The following is a 7832-nucleotide window of genomic DNA, read 5'->3' on the forward strand; positions in this document are numbered from 1 at the left end:
CATTTGGTGGTAAATGGTAATTGATATCTCCTGATTTTTTTTCATTATCAAAGGAAAACTTGTCCAAAATAGTAAAAAAAAAATATATTTTTTAAATGTAGCTGTATATTTCTTACTACTACCATAACCTACCACCAAAGAACAACCCAAAATAATTTTTCATGCTCCTGACTCTTGCAGCGATACCACATATGTATATGTTAGTTGTTGTTTGTACCCGTAGTACAGAGCAGAAACAATAGTACAATAGTACTTTTTATACTTTTTTTTAAATTTTTACATTATTTTAAATTATTGTTTTTATTTATTTATTTTACACACACTTGTTTTTTTCTCTATGAAAGGACAGAGAGAGGTACAATGTATCTCTCTCCTCTATCCAGAGAGAGAAAACACGGGGGTGGCTTCACAGTGATTGATCACTATGATAGCCGATCAGAGGCTATTACAGTGATCAGGTGACCGGAATTGGGAGTTCTGGATCCTGATCATTAGAACGGGACCCAGGGTTTTCAGTGAGTCCCAGGTCTCTGTACTGAGAGCGTTCCCTGTGGTCAAAGACAGGTACACAAATATGCAGCCCCATGGAAAAAAGTCCAGTCCAGTGGGGCCCCATATTTGCGTACAGTTGGCGTGAAGGGGTTAAAACAAAGGGGCAAGATAAAACCTGCAAGATGTTTCCTTCAAAAAATTACACAAATCAATAACTGATAAACATAAAGAATGGATGCTAAAAGTCCCCCAGTCCACTGACCTAGCTTTGCATTAAACAGCTAGTAAGGTCAAGGAAACTTTGAAATATCTGACAAGATGTATGGCATTAAAACAGGTTTGTTGACCAGGGGAACCTTAAATAGACTAGATGTGTATTTTTAATGCAAATTTGACACAAATAGCTTTTGTAAACTATGCAAAAAGTTATTAAAATATTAATCTAAGATTGTGCTTACATCTTCTAGGTTAACAGCAAAATGATAGAAAAATGATGACAGAGTAAGTGACAATCTTCATGCTGGGGCAGATAAAGATTTATTACATGTTGAGAAGAATCTTTCGAATTTATTTCATTTTGAATTACAGGGTATCTGTCTGTTAAACTACTGGCATGTTCTGCCAATATGTCTCCTTGTAGTTCTAACAGAATTTATAATGAAATACATACAAAGTATACCAATAAATTTATATAGTAACCATACCAAAGAAATGAAAACTCATTCTTCTTGGTAACCATAAAATTACCTTCTGTTAGATTTCAGCAAGTGAATTATGGTTTCATCACTTAGAGAAGCTAGCAAAAACAAAATTGCACAATTCCCATTCCTTGTTCACTGTGCAATATTGTCCTTTCTGACTTACTGCATGGCTTGTAGGCTTAAAAAATATCTAAGTACTTTTTGCAAAGTTCCCATCTTACTAGATAAGGTTTAGTTATGGATCTGAAGTTCTTTTAATCATACAAGTAACATTAATCTTCAGAAATCTTCTTACTACATAAATAACGCTGATGCAGACAAGGTTTAACGTATAAACAATTTAGATTAAATCTATTCTCTTCCCTGAAAAGATTTACAGTCATATAAATTCTAACACTTAGAGTTTTGTGAAAATCAAAACATTTATTAAGTGCAGAATACCTGTGTATTGTCTTTTAGTAAAATATAGAAATAGCACATGAATGCTGAAATTCGTGATGAGTAGAAAGACAGGTCTAAAAAAATATATTAAAATATATTGAAAATAAAGGTAATTTTAAACACCCCAAAAATGAAAAAAAAAAAGAGAAAAACCCTTAAGAACACGGTAATGGATGTAGTCATTGCAGATTCACAATTTTTGAGATAAGAGTTACCCTAATTTAAACTTGAGAAAAAGTGTAAAAAAAAAATGCCAAAAAGGAATACTCAGCAATAGTGAACTCAGTAACACCCAACAATAGAGCAATCAAATGAAGTTTATGTATCTAATAACATTCACATGTAAGTGTCCTTTAAATGTAATGATAGTGTTTTGATTTAATCCACACTTCTGTATAAAAAAAACCTCTTTGTTATTCCACCACCACAGTAGGAGAGGGACTCACTCTGAAAACGGACCTCTTAGATGTAATAAAGTCTGAAAGTAATAAATACCACAGTAGATTGAACAGTGACAGAAAATAGGAGATCCTGTGCCTTCAGGCCTCAGAAATTACCCAGTGAAGCTATCTAGAGATAGGCAACCTGAAATCTGGCAATCCCTTACTGGGACATTCCATGATAACAACTAAGTCTGTCTTCTGAAGGGAGGTTATAGCTGACAAACTGTGACAGCCCTCATCATGTTGAGTTCATGCAACTTTCAGTTAAGAAGGTAGCAGAGGGATGTAAACACTATGTCTTCATTAAGGTGATAGAAAAAACTGTCTAAAACAGAGTCATAAGGGGTATCAAGTGGTTTCAGGAGAAGCCCTTTAAGTGAGAAAATATCAAGTAAAGGTGCCATGGATCCTCATGGATCTTAACAGGGTGAAAATGTAAGTGATACCCTGGATAAAGGTACAAATCAGATGTTGAAAGGCCAGGGGCTTTTGGAACAAAATGTTGAGATCCATCCCTTATTGATGCTCTGTTCCATATGCTGATCCATACATTACTGAAGAAGACTCAGAAACATGGAACTGGGGAGATCTGGTGATTACACCTGAGGGAAGTAAGCCTTCCTTGACCAATAACACACTCTGAGGAAAGAGGGATTATGAGCCTAAAGCATGGTTGAGATTATCACCTCAGAGAGGATCCACTCCTTCAGCACCTAGGCTTTAAAAGCAATGCCATTAAAGCCTTTCATGATGTCACTTAATCCCACTCCCCCTTCTCCTCCAGCCACTGCAGCTGAGTAACTGTCCTGATAAGGCAATGGACACAAGAAAGGGCATCTACATAATCCTGAAGTTTCCTGGCTGTATGTTTTACATAAACTTAAGTGCATATAGAAGCAGGAGACACCTTGTCATTCAATGTTTTTCTCTTTACTATTGCACATCCACTTGAGAGGCAAATGATCAGTGACTAGCTTGAACTGTCTACCCAACAGGCTATATTTAAGGACAGCCAGGGTGCATTTGATAGCCAAACAATCAATCTCAATAATAGCATTATTTTTCTTTTGTTTATTAAGCTTTCTGCTAAAATGAACCACTGGGTGCTCCTCCCCATCACTGATTTGGGACTGTACAGTGCCATGTCCCACATCAGAGGTGACTGTTTGTACCACAAACTCTTGTTAAGTCTGGGGTCATGAGCACTGGTTGGGCACAAAGAGCTCACTTCAACATCTGAAATGCTTTCTCTTCCTCAGAATTCCACTTAATCATAACTGACCCTCTACCGTTTTTCAGGTCTGTCAGTGGAACTGCAATGGTTGCACAATTGGGAATAAAATGACTATAGTAACCTGTGATTCCAAGAAATGCTCAGACTTGATTTTTATTTATAGGTTGGATCCACTTTTGAATTGCCCCAATCTTAGTGAACTGAGACTTATTCAACCCTCAAGCAATGATGCAGCCAAGGTATTTTTAGCCTCCTGCAAGCCTATGCCACACTTTTTAGGGTTGATAGTAAGCCCTGTTTTCCTTGGGGAATCTTCTGCTGCTTGCACCTGGAGCAAATTAAACTTCCAATGACTATGAATGACCATGAATAACTACATTGTTCAAATAAGTGACTGCGTATTGGCAAAGTGGTCTGAAAAAGGTAAGTGGATTCACACACCCACAGACAGCCAGAGACCATAGCAGTGGAGCTGATGTGGGCTACAAATCGCCCTGCATCCAGTGAGATGGCACAGGTAAACTTGGCCATCTACACAATCAATCTGATCTGTAAGATTAGGGAGAACTGCTGTCAGAACCTAGTTCCTAATAGAGTATCCTAACTTAACTGTTCACTGTCAGACAATCCCAGACAGAGGCAAACCCAGGTCTAGGAACAAAGCCAATCCAGAGACTGAAGTTTCAGTCTTTTCCCAGGAAGTAGAATCAGTCACAATTATCACAGTTGCCTTAGTAAGGCTGGTTACTGTGTGGAAAACTACTTTGGTACAAATAGATCAGATTGCTGCCACTCTAAAAAAGGAAAATCACCAACCTGTTGATGATTGGGGAAGATCTTGGTAGACACATTTAGGCCTATTAGATGCCTTTTATTCAAAGAACTAAAGCCGGTAAGATGGCTACCTCTAAAGCAGAGTCTGCAGTGTGGGTCTGCAGGGCTGCTGATTAGGCAATACAGCTGGCCCTCCTGTACCAGGCCTGGGCCCAATCAATTCAAAAGTGGGCCTGGGCAGCTGCAGAGCAGGGCTGGCTGTACTGCCTATGCTAACTCTGGTGTTCATGCTACATTGGGCAGTCAGTTCAGACTATGTTATTGTTGTGTGTTCAGACACTGTTATTGTTGTGTGTACCCACATGGAAGAAAAACATGTTTCAAATATATTTAAAAAAATATTCTTCCCAAGTATATTGACATATATTTGCAATACTACAATTTTGGGCATATTCAATATATTTCAAAATATATTTCAATAAATATATATATATATATATATATATATATATATATATATACACTGCATGTTGAAATGCGTTTTTATTACAAAATATATAAAATATATGAAAAATACAACTCTACATATTTGGAATGCATTTACAAATATATGTAAAAATATAAGTTAAAATGTTTTTGCTATATGTTAAAAGAAATCTGAAGAATATATTTAAAAAAAAAATATGTTTAAAAATATTTTTCATACATTTTGTAATATATAAAAAATGCATTTCAACATGCAGTATGTATATATATATATATATATATATATATATATATATATATTGAAATATATTGAATATGGCCAAAATTCTAGCATTTCAAATATATGTCAATATATGTGGGAAGGATATTTTTAAAATATATTTCAAATATATTTTTCTTCCATATGGGTAACCAGATGCCTCGAGACTGCAAACAACTGGCAGTCTCTGAAGCTATCATTGGACAGTGTCATACCTCCTAAACGGCTTGAGTTACAGACTGTCTTACAGATTACACAATGTGATGATAGTGCACACTGGAGGTGGAAGGGGGGTGGCAGAGACTGCTTCTAGTTCCTTTAGCTATTATTTTTCACACCTTCTACCTATCAAAGAGGAGCACAGAATCTGCCCATCACAGAGGGGCACAGGGTCTTCCCAGCCACTTGTACCTGACTGAAGTGCACTAAAAAGGTGGCTGGCTTTAGTAAAGGTAGGCTGCAAGGAAGGCTAGGAGAGCAGGAGCTCCTTCTACATTTTCTATTTTTTTATTATGTTCCTATGCCCACCATGGTCCCTACTGGAGGGTCTGTACTGAGGTGGAGCTGGGAGGGTGGTCTGTGTTGCAGGGAGTTTAGGACTACGGTGGGAATCTTTACTGGGTGAGGATTTGGGGCTGTGGGGGAAATGTTTATGGGTGATTATGATCTTAGAGGGAAGATTTGTACTGAGAGGAGGGGGTAAAGTTTAGTTGTCCTGAGCATTCCCATGTGGTGCAGTTTTGGAGCCCATTCATTTGAATGGGCTATAAACAACACCAGAAAATTAGTGCATGTACTACTTTTAAAAACATGCTGCAGTAATATGCGATTTGGTGGTGTGTTTGCAATCTGCTTTTGGGTTGCTGTGAACAATACAATGGCACTCTCAGCAGTACTTTCCAGTGCAGTGTGGGAAACATTCACAGATCACATCTAATAAAAAATAAATTAAAAAACAATAAATAAATTAAAGCTCTATAACATAATTAACAAAGAATGAAGGACTCGGTCATATGTGCTGTGCTTTCTGAAGAACAGTCAGCATTTAGATCATTCTGCAGCTTTTAACGGACAGTGAGCCTCACAGCCTGCTTTAACCCTACACTAACGCACCGCAATCGTGTGCTTTGCATGCTGTTGCGGGGCATTTGCAGAGCAGCACTATTCACTTGCATGGGTCTTCTTTGATGGAAGTATAATTTCTGCCATGGCTCTGCAAAGCATAGCATCGCAGTCGTGGCATGTGTATACCCTTAGCCACTGTCTCTATTGCTAAAAGTGGGGGGGTAGCAGTTGGTGGGCGGTAGAAATGTTGCTCAACCATGGGTTTTTACCGCCCCCAAACGCATGTGTGAATGAGCCCTAAGGACTCATTTATCCATATACTCTGGCTGTGTAAACTAGTGGATTGTTCATAAGGCTGGAACTGCCTGTTACTCCAAGGAAACTTTGAACACAGACACAGTTCCTAATTTGACAGGTGTGCAGGCATCAATGAGTGGCCTTAAATGTGCACTGTCATCATTTGGAGCCATACACCTGCATCCACATGCCTGTCACCCATAGCGTACTATATGTTGCCTGCAGTCACATAAACAAACCACTGATTCATACTATACAGGCCATAGTGCCCTTGTGAATGAGCCCCAAGACTTCATTTACACACAGAGCTTTATTAAATACAGTTTTAGCTTTTAGATTTAGCAGGGATTTTGTTGTGTTTGTGTCCACTAATAATGATTGTTAGTGTATTTTTAGCCTAGGTACTGTATCATTTGATATTTTTGGGGGTCTGCAAATGGGGGGCTTATTGGAATATGGAAGCCCCCTTTAGCAAGGACCCCCCAGATCCTGGCCCCCACTCTATGTGATTGAATATGGGGTACATGATACTGCTACATATTGACAAAAAAAAGTGTAGTGTAAAAAATGACAGTAGATGGTTTTTTACTAAAAGCAAAAATAAAACACATCCCCCAAAGTCACTCCTGGATCTCGTGCCTTCTGTTTGCTCTATCAGGGGCACCAAGCAGAAGTTGTAAGAGGACGTCCTCATCTCCACCACCAGGTGCATGACAGTACCAGAAGGCTATGTCGGAGCCTGAGAGACGGGCATCTCCTCTAGACAAAATCTGCCATCATATTGCGGCATTGACCCAAGCCATCGAGGAACTGCAAGAAGGGTATACCCGACTCGAGAATTGCCTTCAGACCCTACCTACGCCCGCACCCTCAGCCAATGCCGTGGCAGCACCTGCTTCAGCTGCTGCTCCAGGAACCATGATGACACCTTCTGCGATGATGCTGCCCCCTGAGCCAAGGGTCCCCACACATGAGAAATTTTCTGGTGATCGCAGTAAGTTCCGGGAGTTTCGTAATGCATGTGAACTATATTTTGCATTTCAACCTCGTAGCTTTTCACTGGAGGCAACCAAGGTGGGGTTCGTGATATCTCATCTTCAGGGTGAACCACAGGCATGGGCTCACCATCTGCTGGAGAAGGAAGATGCCAAGTTACCCTTCTTAAATCTTTTCTTCGACTGCATGGCCCAGTTCTATGATGATCCCCAGCAATCTGCATCAGCAGAAGCAGCTCTTTATTCTCTTCAGCAGGGTCGCAGGGCAGTGGAGGACTATGTAACTAAGTTTAGACCAATTGGAATGACACTGCCCTACATTATCAATTCCGCTTGGGCCTGAACCCCTTAAAGATGAATGAGCCCATGTTGGGGTACTAAACACACTGGAAGAACTCATTATTCTAGAATATTCAGATTGACCGTCATCTTAGGGAGCGAAGACTAAAAATGTCTGTTTGTCAAGTCCGCCCAATTTGGATGCTACCCAGGGCACAACCATTGGCAAGCATGGCACCAATCAATTATACCACACCATCAGTCGAAGAACCTAAACCAATGCAATTGGGATTACTGCGAGCCTCTCTACCACCTGAAGAGAGCCAAAGTCCCCTACTGTGGGGAACCTGGCCACTACGTACAAAA

Source organism: Staurois parvus, unplaced genomic scaffold (assembly GCF_062004578.1).
Source record: "Staurois parvus isolate SC_StPar_1 unplaced genomic scaffold, SC_StPar_1.0 ptg000007l, whole genome shotgun sequence".
Taxonomy (NCBI): Eukaryota; Metazoa; Chordata; class Amphibia; order Anura; family Ranidae; genus Staurois; species Staurois parvus.